At 43.6% G+C, this 19799-nt stretch overlaps 1 protein-coding gene across 1 annotated transcript in view; it reads left to right on the forward strand.

Annotated features, from left to right (window-relative positions):
* Positions 1-957: 957 nt before the first annotated feature.
* The window catches only part of LOC129867182 (SNF-related serine/threonine-protein kinase-like), a 50956-nt gene continuing 32114 nt past the window's right edge, over positions 958-19799 (forward strand). The window contains exon 1 of the mRNA XM_055940408.1: positions 958-1554. The gene's annotated coding sequence lies outside the window, so the exon portion shown is untranslated. The remainder of the gene's footprint in view (positions 1555-19799) is intronic.

Below are 19799 nucleotides of genomic sequence, written 5' to 3' on the forward strand. Positions count from 1 at the left end.
TTCATCCGCCACCATCATCTCATGTTTCAGCATGATAATGCACGGCCCCATGTTACAGGATCTGTACACAATTCCTGGAAGCTGAAAATGTCCCACTTCTTTCATTCCCTGCACACTCACCCAACATGTCACCCCTTGAGTATGTTTTGGATGCCCTGGATCCAGTTCCCTCCAATATCCAACATCTTCACACAGTCATTGATGAGGAGTGGAACATAATTCCACAGGCCACAATGAACAGCCTGATCAACTCTATGCGAAGGAGATGTATTGCTCTTCATGAGGCAAATGGTGGCCACACCAGATACGGACTCATTTTCTGATCCACATCCCTACCTTTTTTAAGGTATCTGTGACCAGCAGATGTATATCTGTATTCCCAGTCATGTGAACTCCATAGATTATGGCATAATACGTTTTTTATTGACTGATTTCCTTATATGAACTGTATTTTTTTTAAACTGTTGCATGTTGCGTTTATATTTTTGTTCAGTGTATTTACTATGCTATTAGGTCCAATTAAATGAGAGATTCGCATGGTAATTTGTTGTATGGCTCCTTCGGGAATATGAACCCATCACAGCCAGAAAAGAGGAGGAATATATTCTGCAATGGTTATGAAAATAAAATAGTACACAGATTCCTATTTTAATGATACGATTCCGATGTCTAATTATCTTAGATTCTAAAAAATAAAACACATAGATTTTCGCTCTTCTCACTAATGGCGTAAGCACGGTTGAACTCTGTGGCCACACCGACTAAAGAGAATGTGTTTCACTATTTTCCTTCTGTTTTCATTATTTCCCTCCAAAGGCATTCTAAAGAATTTACATTTGTAAAAAGCATTGTCTTTGGAGTTGTGAATCATAGTTAACGCTACAGTTGACCTAATGTGATGTGGTTGAAAAGGCCTCACCTATTTACCGCTATGTCTCACCCTTATATAAATATGCGAAGAATGTATTCTTTCTCCCCATTGTGCTCCTTCATCTCCTCTGCCTACCAAATTATAGACACGCTGGCTGTTCAATTGCATAGGCCATAATAGTTTTCTGCTCTCTCTACTTCAGAACAGACATTTTCCTCTAGGCCTTTCCTCCTGCCTCAGCCCTAGCGCGCCATAGGAGAGAACATCCGCCGAATAAGACCGGAGAGTGAGCCCTAGCGCGCCATAGGAGAGAACATCCGCCGAATAAGACCGGAGCTGGAATGCTTTGACGTCAGTAGCAGGCCAACCCAGGCCAGCGCTCAGAGCCGAACAGACGGAGGTGAATGCGCGAATAGGCGAGCCTACTGCAGAGAGAGACACACTCACATCGAGCATCCCTGTTGCCTCGTCCTTTGCGGAGATATCGGGGCACGCAAAAACTACGCACCTGGCACAGTCAATACAACAGGGGGAGGGGAAAATATTGTGTAATAGCGTTATTAAGATTTTAACACATCAAGAAGGCTAGTATTATTGGTATAGAAAGAAGTGCATTGCTGTTTACAGTGGTGGGTCGCTCCACTAGCCTCAAGGATAACGCATGATAACGCACGCTAACAATGGTAAGTATTTATTTTTTATCTTTAAACTAACTATATTCTCACTCATAGCATTTTTAGAATTATCTCATTTGGCTATAATGTTATTGTCAGACTGCGGTGCCAGATGTGAACGATAAGTCTATATTTGTTCATTTCATCAGATGCGTAGGCTAGTCAGTAGATGTGTATTTTACGATCTCGGGACTGCGAACTCAGGACTGATTGCGGAGTGGAAGTTTAAGGTTACCAGTCGAAATTAAAGCAAGTTTTTACGATGGGCTGTTATAGCCTACTGCTGTTATTAATGTCCATAGGGATATTAGAATGATCATAATTTGTACTTTGATAACTAGATATATGCGCTGGCAGCTTTGACATAAAACTATACCGACTCACTTATGATCCATCCTCTCCAATACCGCTGTCATACAAAACTTTCACAATGCTTTAAAATACATTTAAAGATATGTTTATGTTAATGATATATATTTGTGTAACTGTTTGGTAAGGATATCTTAATTCATTAAAGGTCCAATGCAGCCGTTTTCATTGCAATATTATAACATTTATGGTTAACAGTTAAATACCTTACTGTGAATCTTTTCAATTAAAATGATCGAAAAGACACAAAAATAGCTTCTTAGCCAAGAACAATTTCTCAAGCAAGAATTTTGCTAGCATTGTCTGGGAATGGTCTGAGTGGGGAGGGGGAAACTGAAAACGATCTGTTATTGGCAGAGTGGTTTGGGACTCTCTTTCTTATTTGTCTATTAATGCCTGGTGATGTCACCGGGCTAGTCAATACTCAATCCCACCAAAACAGACATTTCACAATTTCACAGTATTATTCCAACCTTGTAGTGTGGAAAAATATATATTGTAACGACCCTGGGTTTATTAGGGCAGATATCGACTCTGCCGCTCTGCACTGGGCCATGAATGGGACATGATGATAGGGATTGTAGTACAGGGGATGATGAGTAAAATGATTGTGAGACAAAGTCTAAGCTCACCCATTTGTTCTGTGTGTGTTGTCCTTTGTTAGGGAGTAACAAGTTTGGTGGCATCTCACAGTGCAGTGTGTGATCACTCCCCATTTCTCATGACTCTGTATCAAATCAAATCAAATGTATTTATATAGCCCTTCTTACATCAGCTGAAATCTCAAAGTGCTGTACATAATTTTTTTTAAATGTTATTTATTTATTTCACCTTTATTTAACCAGGTAGGCCAGTTGAGAGCAAGTTCTCATTTACAACTGCGACCTCGTCAAGATAAAGCAAAGCAGTGCGACAAGAACAACAACACAGACTTACACATAAACAAATGTACAGTCAATAACACAATAGAAAAAGATATGTACAGTGTGTGCAAATGTAGAATAGTAGAGAGCTAAGACAATAAATAGGCCATAGAGGTGAAATAATTACAATTTAGAATTAACACTGGAGTGATAGACGTGCAGATGATGATATGCAAGTAGAGATACTGGGGTGCAAAAGAGCAAGAGGATAAGTAACAATATGGGGATGAGGTAGTTGGGTGTGCTATTTACAGATTGGCTGTGTACAGGTACAGTGATCTGTAAGGTGCTCTGCCAGCTGATGCTTAAAGTTAGAGAGGGAGATATAAGACTCCAAGTTCAGTGATTTTTGCAATTCGTTCCAGTCATTGGCAGCAGAGAACTGGAAGGAAAGGCGGCCAAAGAAAGTGTTGGCTTTGGGGATGATCAGTGAAATGTACCTGCTGGAGCGCGTGCTACGGGTGGGTGTCGCTATGGTGAACAGTGAGCTGAGATAATGTGGGGCTTTACCTAGTAGACTTATAGATGACCTGGAGCCAGTGGGTTTGGCGACGAGTATGAAGCGAGGGCCAGCCAACGAGAGCGTACAGGTTGCAGTGGTGGGTAGTATATGGAGCTTTGGTGACAAAACGGATGGCACTGTGATAGACTACATCCAGTTTGTTGAGTAGAGTGTTGGAGACTATTTTGTAAATGACATTGCTGAAGTCAAGGATCGGTAGGATAGTCAGTTTTATGAGGGTATGTTTGGCAGCATGAGTGAAGGATGCTTTGTTGCGAAATAGGAAGCTGATTCTAGATTTAATTTTGGATTGGAGATGCTTAATGTGAGTCTGGAAGGAGAGTTTACAGTCTAACAAGACACCTAGGTATTTGTAGTTTTCCACATATTCTAAGTCAGAACCATCCAGAGTAGTGATGCTAGTTGGGCGAGAGGGTGCGGGCAGCAATCGGTTGAAGAGCATGCACTTAGTTTTACTTGCATTTAAAAGCAGTTGGAGGCCACGGAAGGAGTGTTGTATGGCATTGAAGCTCGTTTGGAGGTTTGTTAGCACATTGTCCAAAGAAGGGCCAGATGTATACAGAATGGTGTCGTCTGCGTAGAGGTGGGTCAGAGAATCACCAGCAGCAAGAGCGACATCATTGATATATACAGAGAAAAGAGTCGGCCTGAGAATTGAACCCTGTGGCATCCCCATAGAGTATGCCAGAGGTCCGGACAACAGGCCCTCCGATTTGACACACTGAACTCTATCAGAGAAGTAGTTGGTGAACCAGGCGAGGCAGTAATTTGAGAAACCAAGGCTATTGAGTCTGCCGATTAGAATGTTGTGATTGAGTCTAAAGCCTTGACCAGGTCGATGAAGACGGCTGCACAGTACTGTCTTTTATTGATGGCGGTTATGATATCGTTTAGGACCTTGAGTGTGGCTGAGGTGCACCCTTGACCAGCTCGGAAACCAGATTGCATAGTGGAGAAGGTACGGTGGGATTCTAAATCATTGGTGATCTGTTTGTTAACTTGACTTTCGAAGATTGGCCGATTGGTCAGGATGATATCTAAGAGGGTGCACATGGTTACAGATTTAGGTTTGTACCTGGTGGGTTCCTTGGTAATTTGTGTGATATTGAGGGCATCAAGCTTACATTGTAGCATGGCCGGGGTGTTAAGGATGTCCCAGTTTAGGTCACCTAACAGTACGACCTCTGACGATAGATGGGGTGCAATCAATTCACATATGGTGTTCAGGGCACAGCTGCGGGCTGAAGGGGGTCTATAACAAGCAGCAACTGTGAGAGACTTGTTTCTGGAAAGGTGGATTTTTAAAAGTAGAAGCTCGAATTGTTTGGGCACAGACCTGGATAGTAAGATAGAACTCTGCAGGCTATCTCTGCAGTAGATTGCAACTCTGCCCCCTTTAGCAGTTGTATCTTGTCGAAAACTGTTATAGTTAGGGATGGACATTTCAGGATTTTTAGTGGCCACCTAAGCCAGGATTCAGACACGGCTAGGACATCCGGGTTGGCGGAGTGTGCTAAAGCAGTGAATAAAACAAACTTAGGGAGGAGGCTTCTAATGATAACATGCATGAAACCAAGGCTTTTACAGTTACAGAAGTCAACAAATGAGAGCACCTGGGGAATGGGAGTGGTGCTGGGGGCTGCAGGGCCGGGGTTAACCTCTACGTCACCAGAGGAACAGAGGAGGAGTAGGCTATGGGTAAGGCTAAAGGTATAAGAACTGGTCATCTAGTGCGTTTGGAACAGAGAGTAAAAGGAGCAGATTTCTGGGCGCGGAAGAATAGATTCAAGGCATAATGTACAGACAAGGGTATGGTAGGATGTGAGTACATTGGAGGTAAACCTAGGCATTGAGTGACGATGAGAGAGGTTTTGTCTCCCGAGGCACCATTTAAGCCAGGTGAGGTCACCGCATGTGTGGGGGTGGAACAAAAGGGCTAGCTTAGGCATATTGAGCAGGGCTGGAGGCTCTACAGTGGAATAAGACAATAATCACTAACCAAAACAGCAATAATCAAGGCATATTGACATTAGGGAGAGGCATGTGTAGCCGAGTGATCATAGGGTCCAGTGAGTAGCTAGGCAAGCTGGAGACACAGCGAATCAGATGGCTAGCAGGCTAGCAGATGGGCATCTGGGGGACGTCGCAACGAAAGAGCTTGTTGAATCCCCCTCTGACGGTTACGTCGGCAGATCAGTCATGATGGATCGGCGGGGCTCCGTGACGGCAGTGAAGGGTCCAGGCTAATTGGCAAAATAGGTATTGTAGCCCAAGAATTGGCTGATGGACATCTTTTGCTGGCCAGAAGATGGGCCTAGCTCCAGGCTAGCTCCAGGCTAACTGGTGCTTGCTTCGGGACAGAGACGTTAGCAGGGTGTAGCCACTCGGATAGCAGCTAGCTAGCTGCGATGATCCAGTGTAGAGGTTCAGACAGCAGGTAGCCTAGTCTTGTGGTTAGTGCTAGATCGAATCCCCGAGCTGACAAGGTAAATATCTGTTGTTCTGCCCCTGAACAAGGCAGTTAACCCACTGTTCCTAGGCCGTCATTGTAAATAAGAATTTGTTCTTAACTGACTTGCCTAGTTAAATAAATGTTAAAGAAAAATAATAATAATAATAAAAAAAGAGCTTGCGGTAGGAATCCGGAGATGTGGTAGAGAAAAAGCAGTCCGATATGCTCTGGGTTGATATTACGCTGTGCAGACTGGCAGGAATTGACTGGGCTGAGGCTGGCTGATGTCCGAGTTAACGGTGATGACCGCTAGCAGTGGCTAACTGACTAGTAGCTAGTTAGCTGGCTAGCTTCTGATGGGGGTTCCGGTTCTATAGTATAAAAAAATAATAGATCCGTACCACATTGGGTGGGGTGGGTTGCAGGAGAGTATGTTCAGTCCATAGATGGAAATTGAGATGAAAAATATTTTAAAAATATACTAAATATTTACGAAGAAAAAAATATATACACGGGAAAAGACAAAACAGACGTCTGACTGCTACGTCCAACTGGGTAGAAGCTGTTCAGGGTCCTGTTGGTTCCAGACTAGGTGCATCGGTACCGCATGCCGTGCGGTAGCAGAGATTATTTCTATGACTTGGGTGGTTGGGGTCTTTGACAATTTTTTGAGCCTTCCTCTGACACCGCTTGGTATAGAGGTCCTGGATGGCACGGAGCTTGGCCCCAGTGATGTACTGGGCCGTATACACTTCTGTCTGTGGCACCTTGCGGTAGGATGCCAAGCAGTTGTCATACCAAGCAGGAATGCAGCCGTTCAAGGTGCTCTCAATGGTGCAGCTGTAGGACTTTTTGAGGATCAGAAGGCCCATGCCAAATCTTTTCAGCCTCCTGAGGGGGAAGAGGTGTTGTTGTGCCCTCTTTACAACTGTGTTGGTGTGTGTGGACCATGATAGATCCTTAGTGATGTGGACGCTGAGGAAGCTCTCCACCTGCTTCACTACAGCCCTATCGATGTGAATGGGGCCCTCCATTTCCTATAGTCCACGATCAGCTTCTTTGTCTTGCTGACGTTAAGGGAGAGGTTGTTGCACCACACTGCCAGGTCTCTAACCTCCTCCCTATAGGCTGTGTCATGGTCGTCGGTGATCAGGCCTACCACTGTCGTGTCATCAGCAAACTTAATGATAGTGTTGGAGTCGTGCGGGGCCACATAGTCGTGGGTGAACAGGGAGTACAGGAGAGGACTAAGCATGCACCCCTGAGGGGCCCCCATGTTGAGAGTCAGCTGGCGGATGTGTTGTTGCCTAATCAGGGATAGGTTGAAAATGTGAGTGAAGACACTTGCCAGCTGGTCAGCACATGCTCTGAGTGGTAATCCGTCTGGCCCTCCGTCTGACACAGTCGTCTGGAACAGCTGGTACTCTCATGCATTGTTCAGTTTTGCTTGCCTTGATGAAAGCATAGAATACATTTAGCTCATCTGGTAAGCTTGCATCACTGGGCAGCTCGCGGCTAGGTTTCCCTTCGTAATCCATCATAGTTTGCAAGCCCTACCACATTCGACAAGTAGTAAGATTTGATCTTAGTCCTCAATTGACGCTTTGCCTGTTTGATGGCTTGTCGGAGATCGTAGTGAGACTTCTTATAAGCATCTGGCTTAGTGTCCCGCTCCTTGAAAGTGGCAGCTCTAGCCTTTAGCTCAGTGCGGATGCTTTCTGTAATCCATGGCTTCTGTTTGGGATATGTATTAATGGCCACTGTGTAGTCGATGCACTTAATAATGAAACCAGGAGGTATTTAAATTTGAAGCTCGCTGAAATGGGGCTGAATGGCACCAACGAATCACTAAGGATCATGGTGAAAGTGGCCGTAACTAGCAAAGTATCATGGCTGATGTAGTCGTTTTCATCCTGCCTAAGAGAGTCCATCGGGAGCCTCCTCGTAGCCTGTGATTGGTCTGTATCAGAACTTGGTCCTGTGTGACGACAAATGTAGTCGTCAGAATGGATCACTATTTAAATAAATATTTCAATTTGTAGCGAACTTTAAATAATTCACCATGGGGATCGAACTTGATCATAATAAACACATTTTAGTGGCCAAAACGGCCATCAAATAGTTTTTTATTTGACCGTTTTGGGGATTGTAATTTACATACGTTTCTGGGTCAGACCAGGGATTTGGGCACCGCTAGGTTGTTACGCAGTAGCCCACCAGCAGAGCTTGTGACTTCACACTCCAGACCTGACACTGGGGGCCTGTGTAAACTGCAATCGGATTAATCTCGGAAGATATTCCAGTCTGTGCTAGTGAAACAGTCCTGTAGCTTAGCATCCGCTTGGGTGCATCACTGGTACTTCCTGTTTGAGTTTTTGCTTGTAAGCAGGAATCAGTAAGATAGAGTTATGGTCAGATTTACCAAATGGAGGGCGTTTCTGTATGTGGAGTGAAGGTGATCAATGTTTTTTCACCTCTAGTTGCACAGGTGACATGCTGGTAGAAATGAGCTAAAATGGATTTAAGTTTCCGTAAATTAAAATCACTGGCCACTAGGAGCACCGCCTCTGGATGCACCGCCTTAGCGCTCACGAGTGGCAGAGCGGTATAAGGCACTCATTGCTAGAGGTGTCACTAGAGACCTGGTTCGATTCCAGGCTGTATCATAACCGGACGTGATTGGGAGTCCCGTAGTGTGGCGCACAATTGGCCCAGCGTCGTCCGGGTTAGGGCTTGACCTGAGTAGGTTGTCGTTGTAAATAACAATTTGTTCTTAACTGACTTGCCTAGTTAAAGAAAGGTTCATTTAAACCAGCATCGGTTTGTGGTGGTAAATAAACAGCTATTAAGAATATAGATGAAAACTCTCTTTGTACATTTTTGATGGTCTGAAATAAATTATCCCAGAAATGTTTCTTATGCACAAAAAGCTTATTTCTCTCATATTTGTGCACAAATTTGTTTATATCCCTGTTAGTGAGCATTTCTCATTTGCCAAGATAATCCATACACCTGACGGGTGTGGCATATCAAGAAGCTGATTAAAAAGCATGATCTTTACACAGGTGCACCTTGTGCTGGGAACAATAAAAGGTGACTCTAAAATGTGCAGTTTTGTCACACAACGCAATGCCACAGATGTTTCAAGTTTTGAGGGAGTGTGCAATTGCCATTCTGACCACAGGAATGTCCACCAAAGCTGTTGCCAGATAATCTAATGTTAATTTCTCTACCATAAGCTGCCTCCAATGTTGTTTTAGAGAATTTGATAGTATGTCCTCCGACCTCATAACCGCAGACCACGTGTAACCATCATATTTTCAAGCATGGTGGTGGCTGCATCATGTTATGGGTATGCTTGTCATCGGCAAGGACTTGGGAGTTTTTTTATAATAAAAAGAAAAGGAATAGAACTAAGCACAGGCACAATCCTAGAGGAAAACCTAGTTCGGTCTGCTTTCCAACAGACACTGGGAGACAAATTCACCTTTCAGCAGGACAAGAACCTAAAACACAAGGCCAAATACACACTGGAGTTCGTCGGCTTGAAAATCTATGGCAAGACTTGAAAATGTCTGTCTAGCAATGATCAACAGCCAACTTTAAGAATTTTTTAAGAATAATGTGCAAATATTGTACAATCCAGGCATGCAAAACTCTTAGAGACTTACCCAGAAAGACTCACAGCTGCAATTTCTGCCAAAGGTCAAGACATATTAGTGTTTTATTTTTCATGTATTTTTTTATTTATTTTTTACAAATGTTTTTAAAAAATTCTCCCAACTTGACATTGCAGATCATTTTGTGTAGATCGTTGACAAAGAATGACAATTACATCCATTTCAATCCCACTTTGTAACAAAATGTGAAGAAGAAAATGATGGGTGTGGATACTTCCTGAAGGCACTGTATATCATCCATGTCCTTGTTCAGCCACGATTCCGAGAAACATAAGATATTACAGTTCTTCTGGTCCCGTTGATAGGATAGTCTCGAACGGAGCGTGTACAGTTTATTCTCCAGTGGTTGTATGTACGCCAATAGAATGCAGGATAGAGGCAGTTTATTCCCTCGCCAACGTAGTTTCTCCAGAGTGCACGCATTTCGGCCTCACTTACTGTACGCCGCCTCTTTCTTCTCCGAGTTTTGGGGATTAGGACCTAGTCCGCGGTGAGCAGTATGTCCTGCACCGCCGACTCATTGAAGTAGAAATCTTCATCCAAATCAAGGCTAGTGAATGTTGTTATAATGTCCAGAAGCTCTTTTCGGTCATAAGAAATGAAGGTGGAAACATTATGTAGAAAAATAGTTACGATCAATGCAAAAAAAACACCCAAAATAGCAGAATTGATAAGGAGCACGTAAAACAACCACTATCCAATCCAGCGCCATGTCTCGTGTGTGCGTGTTTGCCAGTGGATTTGTCCATATCCACCCTGGTCCTTGTGTTAAGTGCAGTACCTCTATTGCTTGTTTGTCTGGTATGTTCACATAGGTACAATGTGTTCTCAGCCTTTCTGCTCAGCTAGCACCAGGCACCAGAAGAATAGATATTCTCACCCATTTTCTCAAGATGTTAGCAAACAAACATGCTAAGTTTGCTGAAATCCTGATGCTTTAGCATTGTTTAATAATTTGCGTGCGTGTGCCTGTGAGTGTGTATGTGCATGAGAGAAATGTATAGTATGTGTTAGTTGTCAGTGTGTGTGTCTGTGTATTTATAACAGTGAAAGTCATCTCCCCAGCGGAAGCCTGGTCCCTGTTTGAACACAATCAGAAGGAAACAGTGTTGTTTCCTCCCTGCTCCCTATAGGACGCAGCGGTCTCACACTGTGCTGTTTTAGGCCTGTTCTGCTTTGGTAGCTGACAAGAGAGGCAGTGAAAGCCACAGTGAATAGGAGGGTGGCATTCTCTTTCAGTCTCTCAGTCTCTGTTCTCTTTCCCTTTCTCATCTCTCCCTACTGTCTATCTCTTTCTCACATCTCCCCTCTATTTTACAGTCTACCACAGCACAGCTTGTGCACTGAACTTTGTTTAGCATAACTGCTGCTGTTTCTCTCAAATGGAAACATAAAAGCTCTATCCCAAGGAGAGATCCTGAGGAAAGTCCTATCTTGCAAAACACACAAAACGTGTGTGTGGCTGTGTGCATTTGAATGCACAAGTGTGAGTTAGACTTTCTGTGTATATACTACTAGGGTATGTATACATAGTTCAACTAACAATGATTGATTCCCAGAATGTTTCAGGTAGATTGTGTGCATTACATCACCTGAACAACTTGTAAATAGGCTGAGCCCCAGACAAAGCCCAGGCCCAGACAAAATAAGTGGACATGAGTTGAAGCACTGTGCTGAACAATTAGCTGGTGTTTTTACAGACATTTTACAATCCTTGCTCGACCAGCAAAATGTGCCAGTATTGTGGAAAAACTCAATAATTATACCCATTACTGAAGCGTCTAATCCCTCTGTGCTGAATGACAACTGCCCTGTCGCCTTGACATCCTTAGTAATGAAAATTGTGAAAAGTCATATTCTCAGCGCCACCCAGAAGCTGCTCGACCTGTTTCAGTTTGCCTATCAGCCCAACAGAGGAGTTGATGATGCCATTCTTATGCTCCTCAACATGGTCTATAGACATCTAGAAGCCGCTAAATCCCATGTCAGGTTTCTGTTTGTTGACTTTTCTTCTGCCTTCAACATAATCCAGCCTTACATTAAAGCACAGAGACTCATAATGAACTTCTCCTTAGATGGGGGGCTGGTTTTGTGGCTGTTGAACTTCCTGAGCCACAGGTCACAGTGGGTCAAGGTGGGTCCCCACGTATCAGACATATGCACCACCAACACAGGCTCCGCACAGGGATGTGTTTTGTCCCCTCTCCTGTACATCTTGTACACTAATAGTTGTACCAGTTCCGATCCTGACAGACACCTAGTTAAGTTCGCTGATGACACTGCCTTGATCAGCCTGTTGTATGATGAGGAACACCGTGGCCCGGTCCTAAATTACTTTGTAGAGTGGTGTGATGAATCACACTTGGTCCTCAATACAAACAAGACCAAAGAGATGTGCATAGGTGCGAACAACACCTACCTATGCAATATCTAGTATCATCTACGTCAGAACATAGAGATGGTAGAGGAATACAAATATCTGGGTGTCCTCTTGCACAATAAGCTTCAGTGGAGTACAGACTGCATTTTCTCAAAAAGCTGGGATCTTTTAATGTTGACTGTACTATACTGACTCTGTTTTACAAATCTTTCATTAAGAGTATTTTAACTTTTTTGTATTGTTTGTTGGTTTGGCAAAACCACTGTCAGCCAGAAACATATGCTGAGAAGGATTATCACCACAGCAAGCAAGGTACTTGGAGTCAAATAGACAGGCTTGGATGAGATCTTTAAGGTCAGGGCCCTCAGCAAGGCTCACAAAATTATTTTAGACCCAAGCCACCCCCTGTACCTGGAGTTTGAACTAATTTGTGCCAGGTGTGATATCCCTCCTAAACAGCTCGGTCTAATGTTCCTATCAACTGCCCGCTAGTTGTCTAGAGCATATTGGACTGTTAGCTGAATAGATCCATCGGCCAATTTCTTGGGTCACTATACCTATGTTGCCAATTGGACTTGGACCCCTCTGCTACTCGGAACCCTATTAATCCATCATGACTGGTCTATCGACATCACCGCATGATGACTCGGCTACGCATGCCTCTCCCTAATATCAATATGCCTTGTCCATTACTGTCCTGGTTAGTGATTATTGTCTTATTTCACTGTAAAGCCTCTAGCCCTGCTCAATATGCCTTAACCTACCATTTAGTAACACCTTCCACATATGTGGTGACATCACCTGGTTTAAACTTCTCTAGAGACAATATCTCTATCATTACTCAATGCCTAGGTTTACCTCCAATGTACTCACATTCTACCATACATTTGTCTGTACATTATGTCTTGAATCTATTCTCTGACGCCCAGAAACCTGCTCCTTTTACTCTCTGTTCCGAACGTACTAGACGATCAGTTCTGATAGCCTTTAGCCGTACCCTTATCCTACTCCTCCTCTGTCCCTCTGGTGATATAGAGGTTAATCCAGGCCCTGCAGTGCCTAGCTCCACTCCTACTTCCCAGGTGCTCTCATTTGTTGACTTCTGTAACCGTAAAAGCCTTGGTTTCATGCATGTTAACATTAGAAGCCTCCTCGATAAGTTTGTTTTATTCACTGCTTTAGCACACTCTGCCAACCCAGATGTCCTAGCCGTGTCTGAATCCTGGCTTAGGAAGACCACCAAAAACCCTGAAATTTCCATCCCTAACTATAACATCTTCCGACAAGATAGAACTGCCAAAGGGGGCGGTGTTGCAATCTACTGCAGAGATAGCCTGCAGAGTTCTGTCTTACTATCCAGGTCTGTGCCCAAACAATTCAAGCTTCTACTTTTAAAAATCCACCTTTCCAGAAACAAGTCTCTCACCGTTGCCGCTTGCTATAGACCACCCTCTGCCCCCAGCTGTGCCCTGGACACCATATGTGAATTGATTGCACCCCCATTTATCTTCAGAGCTTGTGCTGCTAGGTGACCTAAACTGGGACATGCTTAACACCCCGGCCATCCTACAATGTAAGCTTGATGCTCTCAATCTCACACAAATTATCAATGAACCCACCAGGTACAACCCCAAATCCGTAAACACGGGCACCCTCATAGATATCATCCTGACCAACTTGCCCTCCAAATACACCTCTGCTGTTTAAACCAAGATCTCAGCGATGACTGCCTCATTGCCTGCATCCGTAATGGGTCTGCGGTCAAACGACCACCCCTCATCACTGTCAAACACTCCCTAAAACACTTCAGCGAGCAGGCCTTTCTAATCAACCTGGCACGGGTATCCTGGAAGGATATTGACCTCATCCCGTCAGTAGAGGATGCCTGGTTATTCTTTAAAAGTGCCTTCCTCACCGTCTTAAATAAGCATGCCCCATTTGAAAAATCTAGAACCTGGAACAGATATAGCCCTTGGTTCTCTCCAGACCTGACAGCCCTTGACCAGCACAAAAACATCCTGTGGCGTTCTGCATTAGCATCGAATAGCCCCCATGATATGCAACTTTTCAGGGAAGTTAGGAACAAATATACACAGGCAATTAGGAAAGCTAAGGCTAGCTTTTTCAAGCAGAAATTTGCATCCTGTAGCACAAACTCAAAAAAGTTCTGGGACACTGTAAAGTCCATTGATAATAAGAGCACCTCCTCCCAGCTGCCCACTGCACTGAGGCTAGGAAACACTGTCATCACCGATAAATCCACTATAATTGAGAATTTCAATAAGCATTTTTCTACGGCTGGCCATGCTTTCCACCTGGCTACCCCTACCCCGATCAACAGCCCTGCACCCCCCACAGCAACTCGCCCAAGCCTACCCCATTTCTCATTCACCCAAATCCAGATAGCTGATGTTCTGAAAGAGCTGCAAAACCTGGATCCCAACAAATCAGCCGGGCTCGACAATCTGGACCCTCTCTTTCTAAAATGATCTTCCAAAATTGTTGCAACACCTATTACTAGCCTGTTTAACCTCTCCTTTGTATTGTCTGAGATTCCCAAAGATTGGAAAGCTGCCACGGTCATCCCCCTCTTCAAAGGGGGAGACACCCTAGACCCAAACTGCTACAGACCTATATCTATCCTACCCTGCCTTTCTAAGGTCTTCGAAAGCCAAGTGAACAAATATATTACTGACCATTTCGAATCCCACCGTACCTTCTCCGCTATGCAATCTGGTTTCAGAGCTGGTCATGGGTGCACCTCAGCCACGCTCAAGGTCCTAAACGATATCATAACCGCCATCGATAAGAGACATTACTGTGCAGCTGTGTTCATCGACCTGGCCAAAGCTTTTGACGCTGTCAATCACAACATTCTTATCAGCAGACTCAACAGCCTTGGTTTCTCAAATGATTGCCTCGCCTGGTTCACCAACTATTTCTCTAATAGAGTTCAGTGTGTCTAATCGGAGGGCCTGTTGTCCGGACAGTCTCTATGGGGGTTCCACAGGGTTCAATTCTTGGGCCGACTCTCTTCTCTGTATACATCAATGATGTCGCTCTTGCTGCTGGTGATTCTCTGATCCACCTCTACGCAGACGACACCATTCTGTATACCTCTGGCCCTTCTTTGGACACTGTTAACTAACTTCCAAACGAGCTTCAATGCCATACAACTCTCCTTCCGTGGCCTCCAACTGCTCTTAAATGCAAGTAAAAATAAATGCATGCTCTTCAACCGATTGCTGCCCGCACCCTCCCGCCCAACTAGCATTACTACTCTGGACGGTTTCTGACTTAGAATATGTGGAAAACTACAAATACCTAGGTGTCTTGTTAGACTGTAAACTCTCCTTCCAGACTCACATTAAGCATCTCCAATCCAAATTTAAATCTATAATCGGCTTCCTATTTCGCAACAAAGCATCCTTCACTCAAGCTGCTAAACATACCCTCGTAAAACTGACTATCCTATCGATCCTTGACTTCTGCGATGTCATTTACAAAATAGCCTCCAACACTCTACTCAACAAATTGGATGCAGTCTATCACAGTGCCATCCGTTTTGTCACCAAAGCCCCATATACTACCCACCACTGCGACCTGTACGCTCTCTTTGGCTGGCCCTTGCTTCATACTCGCCGCCAAACCCACTGGCTCCAGGTCATCTAAAAGTCTCTGCTAGGTAAAGCCCCGCCTTACCTCAGCTCACTGGTCACCATAGCAGCACCTACCCGTAGCACGCGCTCCAGCAGGTATATCTCACTGGTCACTCCCAAAGCCAATTCTTCCTTTGGCCGCATTTCCTTCCAGTTCTCTGCTGCCAATGACTGGAACGAACTGCAAAAATCACTGAAGCTGGAGACTCATATCTCCCTCATTAGCTTTAAGCACTAGCACTATTTGTGGCCTGCTGGAGGTCATTTTGCAGGGCTCTGGCAGTGCCCCTCCTTGCACAAAGGCGGAGGTAGCGGTCCTGCTGCTGGGTTGTTGCTCTCCTACGGCCTCCTCCACGTCTCCTGATGTACTGGCCTGTCTCCTGGTAGCGCCTCCATGCTCTGGACACTATGCTGACAGACACAGCAAACCTTCTTGCCACAGCTCGCATTGATGTGCCATCCTGCATGAGCTGCACTACCTGAGCCACTTGTGTGGGTTGTAGACTCCGTCTCATGCTACCACTAGAGTGAGAGCACCGCCAGCATTCAAAAGTGACCAAAACATCAGCCAGGAAGCATAGGAACTGAGAAGTGGTCTGTGGTCACCACCTGCAGAATCACTCCTTTATTGGGGGTGTCTTGCTAATTGCCTATAATTTCCACCTTTTGTCTATTCCATTTGCACAACAGCATGTGAAATTTATTGTCAATCAGTGTTGCTTCCTAAGTGGACAGTTTGATTTCACAGAAGTGTGATTGACTTGGAGTTACATTGTGTTGTTTAAGTGTTCCCTTTATTTTTTTGAGCAGTGTATATATATACACACGGAGTATACTGAACATTAAGAACACCTGCTCTTTCAATGACATAAAGTAGACTGACCAGGTGAATCCAGGTGAAGGCCATAATCCCTTTGTGATGTCACTTTTTAAGTCCCCTTAAATCAGAGTAGAGGAAGGGGAGGAGACAGGTTGAAGAAGGATTTTTAAGCTTTGAGACAATTGAGACATGGATTGTGTATGTGTGCTATTCAGAGGGTGAATGAGAAAAACAAAATATTTAAGTGCCTTTGAACGGGGTATGGTAGTAGGTGCCAGGCGCACTGGTTTGTGTCAAGAACTGCAACGCTGCTGGGTTTTTCACGCTCAACAGTTTCCAACGTGTATCAAGAATGGTCCACCACTCAAAGGACATCCAGCTTGTGGGAAGCATTGGAGTAAACATGGGCCGGCATCCCTGTGAAACGCTTTCGACACCTTGTGGAGTCCATGCCCCGATCCCTGGAGTCTGTTCTGAGGGCGAAAGTGTTACTAATGTTTGGTATAGTCAGTTTATATATCTATCATTAGGCTGTATGTCATTTTTGATATACAGTGCCTTCGGAAAGTATTCAGATCCCTTGACTTAAAAAAAAGTATTTATTCTAAAATTGATTCAATTGTTTTTTCCCTCATCAATCTACAGACAATACCCCAAAAACAGTTTTATTAGACATTTTTGCTAATTTATATATATATATATATATATATATATATATATATATATATATATATATATATATATATATAAATTAGCAAAAATGTCTAATATATATATATATATATATATATATATATATATATATATATAAATTAGCAAAAATGTCTAATATATATATATAGATATATATATATATATATATATATATATATATATTTAAATTAGCAAAAATGTCTAATAAAACTGTTTTTGGGGTATTGTCTGTAGATTGATGAGGGAAAAAACAATTGAATCAATTTTAGAATAAATACTTTTTTTTAAGTCAAGGGATCTGAATACTTTCCGATATTACATTTACTGTGCATAAGTATTCAGACCCTTTACTCAGTACTTTGTTGAAGCACCTTTGGCAGCAATTACAGCCTTGAGTCTTCTTGGGTATGACACTACAAGCTTGCCACAGCTGTATTTGGGGAGTTTCTCCCATTCTTCTCTGCAGATTCTCTCAAGCTCTGTCAGGTTGGATGGGGAGCGTCGCTGCACAGCTATTTTCAGGTCTTTCCAGAGATGGTCGACTGGGTTCAAGTCCAGGCTCTGGCTGGGCCCTTCAAGGACATTCAGAGACTTGTCCCGAATCCACTCCTGCATTGTCTTGGCTGTGTGCTTAGGATCGTTGTCCTGTTGAAAGAAGAACCTTCGCCCCAGTCTGAGGTCCTGAGCGCTCTCGAGCAGGTTTTCATCAAGGATCTCTCTGTACTTTGCTCCGTTCATCTTTGTCTCGATCCTGACAAGTCTCTCAGTCCCTGCCGCTGAAAAACATCCCCACAGCATGATGCTGCCACCACCATGTTTCAACATAAGAATGGTTCCAGGTTTCCTCCAGATGTGACACTTTGCATTCAGGCCAAAGAGTTGAATATTGGTTTCATCAGACCAGAGAATCTTGTTTCTCATGGTCTGAGAGTCTTTGAGTGCCCTTTGGCAAACTCCAAGGGAGTTCTTCCATTTAAGAATGATGGAGGCCACTGTGCTCTTGGGGACCTTCAATGCTGCAGAAATCTTTTGGTACCCCTCCCCAGATCTGTGCCTCAACATAATCAGGTCTCGGAGCTCTATGGACAATTCCTTCGAACTCATGGCCTGGTTTTTACTCTGACATGTACTGTCAACTGTGGGGCCTTATATAGACAGGTGTGTGCCTTTCCAAATCATGACCAATTGAATTTACCACAGGTGCACCTCAACCAAGTTGTAGAAACACCTCAAGGATGATCAATGGAAACAGGATGCACCTGAGCTCAATTTCGAGTCATATCAAAGGGTATGAATACTTATGTAAATAAGGTATTTCTGTTTTTGTTTTCGCTTTGTCATGTTGAGGTATTATGTGTAGATTGCTGATATTTTTTTTTAGAATAAGGCTGTAATGTAAGAAAATGTGGAAAAAGTCAAGCGGTCTGAATACTTTCCGAAGGCACTGTAGGCCTATTGTAAATGTGTATTATTGTGGCATCACCATCTTCATTGCAAAAATAAATACAAATACACAAATTACTTTAAGCTACATATTAATTTGACAGAGGTAATGAACTGCCCATTGATCAGCACAGCAATTGATAAAACAAGACCATGTTTAAAAAAACAAGTGTTTCTGAGCTTATGTCAATATTACACAGGTAAGTAAACAGTTACAGAAATCAGGAATAGAGACAGGTTCTATAGACCTCTACTGTATATGAGAAACTGTGTCCAACAGACCACCACCTGTTGTTATGATGGTGACATACTAAACAAAAAAATATGTTATTAAATATAATTTTTTCTCAATGGCATGTATTGCTAAAATAAAGATTTAAGGAAATACAGGCAGGCACCACATTTCTACAAGACATAACAGCTGCCTCAATCAAGCATTATGGTCTTGTAATTATAAAAGCAAAACTTGCTTTCATATAATAAAAAAAAGCTTGAAAGGGTAGAGGAATGGGATTAGCGTGGTGTGTTTGAGGAATCCAATACTTTAACTTGTATGCGGTACGAATCTCATTATTGTGGGAGCACCTCTAAGCAGATGAATTAGGCTGTTTGAGAAGGTTTGAATCCTAAGCAACCTGCATATGCATTGTTTGAAATACAATATAACAACATAGCTACTGCAGTAGGTCAAAGCTGTGTGCTGGAAAACATTGGTAGAGCATGGGTTGAGTAGGCATTGTGGTGCTCTTGAATTTCCTTTCTTTTTCAGCTTCACTTATAACATTGTTTTTTGTTTTTTAATTAGCTAGAGAGCAGAGAGAGAGAGAGCACAGAGATAGAGAGCACAGAGAGAGAGAGAGTACAGAGATAGAGAGCACAGAGAGAGAGAGCACACAGAGAGAGAGAGAGTACAGAGATAGAGAGTACAGAGATAGAGAGCACAGAGATAGAGAGCACAGAGAGAGAGAGCACAGAGAGAGAGAGAGTACAGAGAGAGAGAGAGAGCACAGAGAGAGAGAGAGCACAGAGAGAGAGAGCACACAGAGAGAGAGAGAGCACAGAGATAGAGAGCACAGAGAGAGAGAGAGTACAGAGATAGAGAGCACAGAGAGAGAGAGCACACAGAGAGAGAGAGAGAGCACAGAGAGAGAGAGCACAGAGAGAGAGAGCACACAGAGAGAGAGAGAGCACAGAGAGAGAGAGAGTACAGAGAGAGAGAGAGCACACACAGAGAGAGAGAGCTCACAGAGAGAGAGAGAGCACAGAGAGAGAGAGCACACACAGAGAGAGAGAGCACACAGAGAGAGAGAGA

Source organism: Salvelinus fontinalis, chromosome 12, assembly GCF_029448725.1.
Source record: "Salvelinus fontinalis isolate EN_2023a chromosome 12, ASM2944872v1, whole genome shotgun sequence".
NCBI classification, from domain to species: Eukaryota; Metazoa; Chordata; class Actinopteri; order Salmoniformes; family Salmonidae; genus Salvelinus; species Salvelinus fontinalis.